The sequence below is a fragment of the Adiantum capillus-veneris genome, chromosome 7, assembly GCF_014529385.1.
Source record: "Adiantum capillus-veneris isolate H3 chromosome 7, ASM1452938v2, whole genome shotgun sequence".
In the NCBI taxonomy this organism is placed as follows: domain Eukaryota; kingdom Viridiplantae; phylum Streptophyta; class Polypodiopsida; order Polypodiales; family Pteridaceae; genus Adiantum; species Adiantum capillus-veneris.
Window position 1 is genome coordinate 16053644 of NC_140937.1, and position 7372 is coordinate 16061015.

Below are 7372 nucleotides of genomic sequence, written 5' to 3' on the forward strand. Positions count from 1 at the left end.
TGGATGTCGTGACGCTCCGCCTCCACAATGTGAAGCTCTATCAGGACATGACTTTTGGATATTATCATTCCTTAGGCGGAATCATCGTGATTGCAAAGACATGCTCGACATGGTAGTAGGAGAAATTTATATCAAAGGTGTACACTTCAAGAAGAAAATCAATTTTCTAAAGTTATTTTTTGTCAAAAGTATGTCGAGAGAGTCAAGAGCGTCCCCATTTCAGATCATCGATGTCGCGTGCTTCAAGTGATTGCGAAGCTGCTTGTTTGGAGGATCATCCGTTTGAAATATTTTGATGTGGTAAACTACGATTAGCATGCTTTAGTTGATAGGCGATGGCTAATAACATGGAGACAGTGAGGATGCTACAGAAAATAAGTGCCTTGGTCAATAATAATGTGCTTAGCATTGCCTTGGTTTCGGTGTATGCTGGGAAGTTCGAAAACAAGGCCATGAGTTGTGAGTGTGAATGACCACTTACATTATGGAGCTATTAATAAAATAAGGCTGGATAATAATAGGGAGTTGGCAGGCTGAAAAAGAAAAGCATGGCGCCGTCGACAGAAAGGGATAGAGAGAAAAAAAAGCAGGTTGACGAGTCAGAAAAGGGGCTCACAGAAAGCACGCGAGAAGGAGGTGCGTCGACTGCAGCGAGGAGCATCAGAGTGCCACCGTGCAAAGCCATCAAACAGGTTGACGAGACAGGGAAGCCGAGATGCTGTGAAGCAGCGCGAGGAGTTGACAAATTTAGCAAGCAGAATAGCGCCGTTCATTGCAGATTGGGGAAGCAGTAAAGCGGCTGTGAGGCGAGGAACAGCACGAGGAGATCCGTAGGGCCGCCGAGGGCAGAGCTTAAGCTGGCAGGACCCGAAAAACGAGAGCAGAAGAAAGGTAGCACATGAGCCGCCGACGAGCTCCAAGAAAACGAGCTGGAGGAGGTGAACTACAAAGCCGAATACGAGCAGGAGGAGGAGAACTGCAGAAGCCGAATACAAGCAGGAAAAACGAGAGGAGTTTATGACGCTGTAGCAGGCCTGTGCTGGTGGCAATTGAGTGAGTGAAGTTTGGCTGGCTGAAAGATCTTGATAACATTGATTCTTATCTCAATAATGATTGACATAATTTGATGAAAACTTCACAACCTCGAGTTATGTTTGCCTTTGTTCGCTTGTCAAACTTATCAAGGAGTTGACGTCAAAGGCTATTGAGGGAGTCTGTAGAGGGTGACTAAAAGGCAATGTTACAACACACACTAAAGAAGGTTGAAGGTCTCCAGGACTTAGAGGACTTTGAGATCGTCAAAGATCAGGCAGAGCAACGTCCGAGGGCAAAGTGAGTGCACGTGAAGGTGGTCGGGAAGAGCAAGGGAAGGGCATTGAGGCCATACAGATTTGGCATTTGCACTTGCGCTCAGAGCCTCGGCGAGTTGAAGAGCACTTGTTGCCTATTGCAATCAAGTTACTTTTTTGTATTCAGTTTTAGTTCATTTAAGTAATTCAATTCAAGGTGTTCTTTTGTGCTATATTCTCTTGAGGTGTGCATCTTTCTCTCACCGTTTCCCACAGTGAGCAGCCCGTCGGCTCAACTTGTGAACAATTTATCCCCGACATCTTTGGTGAACCCGACGCGAAAGCGAGCCGGGGTGGGACTTGGTAGTAGAAGATGTCGACACCACAGGAAGTAGCAATGCAACAGATGATGCAGCAATTCGCAGCCTATATGCAGTAGCACAACAGGCTTCTCAACAGCAGTACCAACAAAGTGAACGTATTCGTCAAGCAAGGTATACAGTAACTGAAAAGCTGCAAAGATTTGAAGGTCGTGATATTTCAAAATTTTGTATTGTTTATGAACAATCTATGGAGGATTATGGAGTTAATGATCATGACTCAGTGGAAGGTTTTCACTTAATTGCGGCTCCTGAGCTTCGGGCTCGAATTGAAGAGATTCGGGTAACACATGGTGCAAATTGGCAAGATTTTAAGAAAGCTTTACAAGAAGAGTATTTTCTCGAAGATTCTCAACGAGTTACCAAGCAAAGCTTTATGAAATGGATACAACAGAAGGATAAAGGTTTATCTCCGAGAGAATTGCTACGAGCTTTTGAAAAGAAGTTTGAACAGTTATCTACTGCTGAGCAGAAAACAATGCAACCAGAAAAGGTCGAGCTATTTATTCAAGCAGCAAATTTGTGCCTTCAGAAGAGCTTGGTACACCTGCTCAAGGATCCATCTGGTGAGTTGGGCTTAACTTTTGATTGGAAACTGGTTATAGAAGCTGTTAATATGATTGTAAAACGACAAAAGAGGGTGGACAAGTTCATAGTGGCTTATCCTATGGAAGCGCTCGAAGAGGACCTAGTGGAGAAGCCGAAGCCCAAGCTGGAGGAGCTAGTCCTTGATGAGCTGGTAAAAGGTATACAAGAGTTGAATTTGAATTTGAAAGATGTTAAACTTGATGGTTTGAGTGCAAGTGGATCGTCTTCAGAACCCAGACAACGTCCTCCACAACAAGACTCCAATAAAGGATGCATGTGGTGTGATAGCTTAGATCATATACGCAAAAATTGTGATGATTTTAATGATGCTTATAAGAAGAACAAAATTTTTTGGAAGGACGGCAAGCTGCATCTTAAAGAAACTCGTGAACGTCTACGTTTTAACTATGGGAAGGGCAGTATGAAGAAGCTTGTTGAGGAGATACAGCACAATGCCTCTAGGGTTGATGCAACAACTTATGGATTACAGGTATGCAGTGCGGAGGATAAAGAAAGTACCAAGGCTAAAGGGAATCTATGGCCATATGCTTTGAGGACAACTGACAAAGGTAAAATAACTCATGACACATTAATTCAAGCTCGGAATTACATTCGAAAAACTATGGGGTGGTCAGATCCTATAGATTCTCTTTCTGTGTATGCCTTTCTTGCAAAATATCAGGCTAATGAAGCTATGGTGGAAGAGAAGCGCAAGAGAGATGAGACATTGTGGGCTCATCAAAACGAGCTACGAGGACTAGCGGCAAGAAGGAAGAAGGGGCAAGTTCTAAAGCAGTTCCTACACCTGAAGTGGTTATGGAAGAGGCATCAAAAGATAAAAAGCAAGGTAAGCCAAAAGGGCCTTCTTACAAGTTAAAATCTGATATTGAATTGGCTACAGATCTGAAGAAGGTATTTGAGGAACGCATTCTCAATAGCTAGGTGGAACTTACTTTGGGTGATGTCTTGGGCATTACTAAACGTGAATTTCATGAGAAGATCATTGATATTATAAAGAGAAAGCGACAAGTACCAGTCGAGCAAGAACCTGATGCGGTCAAGAGCCAAGTGATTCAGCATGTAGAATCGATTCTGGATGCTTATGAGTCAGAGATTGAAGAAGAAAGTTTACAGTCTACAGTGATCTCCAATCAAGTTACACCCGAGGTAAGACATGTTCACTTCAATAATGATGATGGTGAGGAAGCAGTACCTAGGAGTCATTTTTCCAGAACACATTGGGCAAGAGCCACTACGGAGACAATTGTTAAGATTGGTGATATTGATGAGACTATTATAGCACTCGTGGATCATGGTTCAAAAATTAATTTGATGTCAAAAAGTTTGTACCAGAGAGGGAAATGGCCTATCGATATGGATCATGGTTGGCGGATTCGAGCTGCTAACACCCAGCCTGGCGATTTATATAGTGCATGTGCAAATGTCAAGGTTACAATTGGAGATGTTTGTGATGAACAGAACTTTTTTATACAGGAACATTCCTCTTATCCACTTATCCTAGGGCAACCTTACATCACAGTTGTGCGTATGGAAACAAAGGTTTTGGATGATGGTTCAGCATATGCAAGGATTCGAAGTAAAAATGGTAAGAGAGCGGTTCAATTTTTGACTGTTTGTGGTGATCATGTCAAGAATAAAGATAGCTTAAGAGAACAGCCTTTGCCAAGAGTTTGGAAAGAGTTTAAAGAGTACAGGTTTGCTCAGGATTTTCTTGGGGTGCCACTATAGAGCGGGACGATAGTGGTACAGGGAAGAAGAAGTTCTCGCAAGAAGAGACTTTCTGAAGGTTCAGTTTCATATAGGAAGTTCATGGAGCTACCTAAGTGGGAGAAGCAATATGTGGTAAGTGTTCAAAGTGACTTTTAGGGATGTGATGTACTTGAACATGATGATGTTATCTCAAGAGCCTTTGAAGAAGTTTCTTATGTTGATACGATGTCAGAACTTGAAGTTATCAAGAAGTGTAGGTTGCAAAGTGGGACTGAATTTGTGCGAGTGCATTCAATGGACATGCATGACATTCTAATGGAGGTAAGTAAAGAATTGGGTGGTGCTTTTGAAGTGCAGGTGGATATAAAGTACAAGACTGTTGCAAAGAAGGTCAGGCCTGTAGCTACCCCACTCCCAGGGGAGAGTGAGGAGGTATCGAAAAAGCTTCACACCAACCAAAGCTAAGGGATCCCAAGAACATTGGCCACAAATTTACTGAAGAGACCTTGAAGCAGGTAGTCATCGGCGAAGAAGGGTTTCTTAATGATGAGGAGGTCAAGTGCTTTCAAGAGATGCTTGCAAAATATGGTATGCTTTTGAGCCCAGTGAAATTGGATGTGTAGATCCAAATGTTGTAGCACCTATGATTATCTTTACCATTCCACATATGCCATGGAATTTGCGTCCTATTCCTGTTCCTAAAGCCCGTCTACCACAACTTATTGACTTGCTAAATGAAAAGATACATATGGGTATTTTGGAGCCATCTTGTGCACCTTATTCTAATCGATGGTTCACCGTCCCAAAGAAGAATGGAGCCCTGCGATTTATTCAGGACATGCAGCCAGTAAATAAGGTAACAATTCGTAATGTTGGCACAAGACCAATTGTGGACGAGTTTGCAGAAGCTTTTGCAAGTAGGGCTATATTTCCATGGGTGATCTTTACTCAGGCTATGATCTTTACTCAGGTTATGATCAGTTTCAGCTTGCTTTGGAGAGTAGAGATCTCACTTCTATGCGTACTCGATCCACTTGGGTTGGTAAGGATGTGTACTTTACCGCAAGGTGCCACAAATTCTGTTGCTCACATGATGAATGGCATGAACAAGGTATTAAGAGAATTCATTCCTCACATTACTATGCCTTTTATTGATGATTTGTCAATCAAGGGTTGTGAAGAAGGTTTGAAAGACGAGGTAAAAGATCAGAAGGGGTGCCAAAGCTTTGTTTCTCAACATATTGCAGATTGTGAATCTATTCTATCTAAACTTGAAGAGGTAAATCTAGCACTTAATTTCAGGTCAAAAATCAATTTTTGGTGCCAAAGAAATATTGATTGTTGGACATATGTGTGGGCCACATGGATGACACCCAAGTCCAGCTAAGGTGGAAGCAATACAAAGGATGAAGAATTCATACACATCTTACTGAAGTCCGTCGTTTTTTGGGTGCTTGCGTGTTTTATCGTATTTGGTTACCTCACTTTGCTCATGTTGCAGAAGTACTTTACCAATTATTAAGAAAAGGGAAAAGATTTGTGTGGGAAGAAGCCCATACAAAGACCATCAAGAAATTAAAGAAGATGCTTTTGGATGCTCCTACCTTAAGGAAGGTTGATTATAAATGTGGAAGGCCAATGATTTTGGCGGTTGACACTAATCCTACAGGCATTGGTTGGGCTATTGGTCAAGATGATGAGGATGGTCATAGATATGCTATTTGGTTTGGTGCAAAGGTGCTTAACACTCTTCAACGAAGTTACCCACAGGTTAAGAGAGAGCTTTGGGGCGTTGCTACTGCTCTAAAGTTTGACAAGGAGTATTTTATTGGAGCTTCAGTGTTAGTTGGAGACTGATTGCTTAGCATTGATAGGAATGATTACGAATTGCTCCACTCCGGATATTGCTATGTTATGATGGATAGATTTCATTAAGTCTCTTAATCCTGAATTCTGTCATATTGCAGGAAGGAAAAATCCGGTAGCAGATATGTTATCAAGAGCCAGATATGAAGATGAGGAGGAGATGCTTACAGAGAGTGATGATGTGGGTGTAAAGTTTTATACTTCTTCTCATTTGCATGCAAGTTGTAGTGTTCTTGCTCATGTTTTTGAAGCTTTTTTAGATGAGATGTACGATGGAGAGTGGATTTTGATAGGCCGTTATCTCAGCACTCTCACCAAACAAGAGGAATGGAGTGATCAAGAATACAGGAGGATCAAGAAGAAAGCTTATGGTTATTTTCTTAAAGATGGGCACTTGTGGAAGCAGCCAAAACGTCCAAGAGGATCACCACAATGAGTAGTATGTGACAAAGTAAAACAACAACAGGTAATTAAAGAGTTTCATGAGAATTTATGGGCAGGACATAGAGGAGTGTGGGCAACATTTGTCAAGATTAAAGACCGCTACTGGTGGAGAGGTATGTACAGTGATATTGCTCGATTTGTGGAGACTTGCATGGTTTGTCAACAGTATTCAAATGTGCGACATCGAGATGAGTTACATCCTACCTATCCATTGGCTATGCATTATAAGTGGGTTGTAGATTTGATTACTATGCCAGTCGGTATTTGGAAAATGAGGTATATTGTTCTTGCCAGAGAGGATCTCACTAACGAGGTGGAAGGAAGAGCTTTGCGTACCAAAGCTACAAGTTCAGTATGTAAGTTTTTGCTTGAGGATGTGATTTGCCGATATGGTTGCATTGGGAAGATTACTGCAGATAGAGGATAATTAGATGCAGATGAAGCTTATGAGTTCTTCGATCAGTTGGGAATCAAGTTGGCTCTTACTACAACATATAATCCGGAAGGTAATGGAAAAAGTGAAAGAGGACATCCGCCTATTGTTAAAGCTTTGGCCAAGGCTTGTAGAGGACGAATTGGTGATTGGCCTAAACTTTTACCTCTTGCTTTATGGGTTGACAGAACTACTCATAGCTCAATCACAGGATTTATGCCATTTGAACTTATGTATGGGCAAAAGCCAATCATGCCTATAGAAGAGACGATTGTTTCTTGGACCATACTGCCATGGGAATCAAAAATGTCAAACTGAAGACTTGCTTGCTATGCACATTCCGCAGCTTGAAAGACGCCAAGAAGACATTGACCAGGCAATAGATAAGCTCAAGGAGGCACGATTGAAGAATAAATCCGCATTTGACAAGCAGCATAGATTGAGACCATATACTATCAAAGATGGAGATTGGGTACTTGTTTATGATAGCAGTTTGGAAAATCAATATTCGGCCATGCGTAAAATGGTTAAGAGATGGTTTGGACCTTATGTTGTGCTGCACGTTTATGATAATGGAACTTACAAGCTTAGAGAACTTGATGGCACCAAGCTTAAAGTACCCATTGCAAGAAAGAGGATCA

General features: G+C 41.8%; 1 pseudogene across 1 annotated transcript; it reads left to right on the forward strand.

Moving 5' to 3' along the window:
* The first annotated feature begins 548 nt into the window (after positions 1–548).
* On the forward strand, positions 549–6864 carry LOC147453483 (uncharacterized; annotated as a pseudogene). The gene is made up of 3 exons (XR_015188734.1): positions 549–790; positions 1634–6035; positions 6115–6864. The product of XR_015188734.1 is annotated as an uncharacterized LOC147453483 (transcript).
* The last annotated feature ends 508 nt before the right edge of the window (positions 6865–7372 follow it).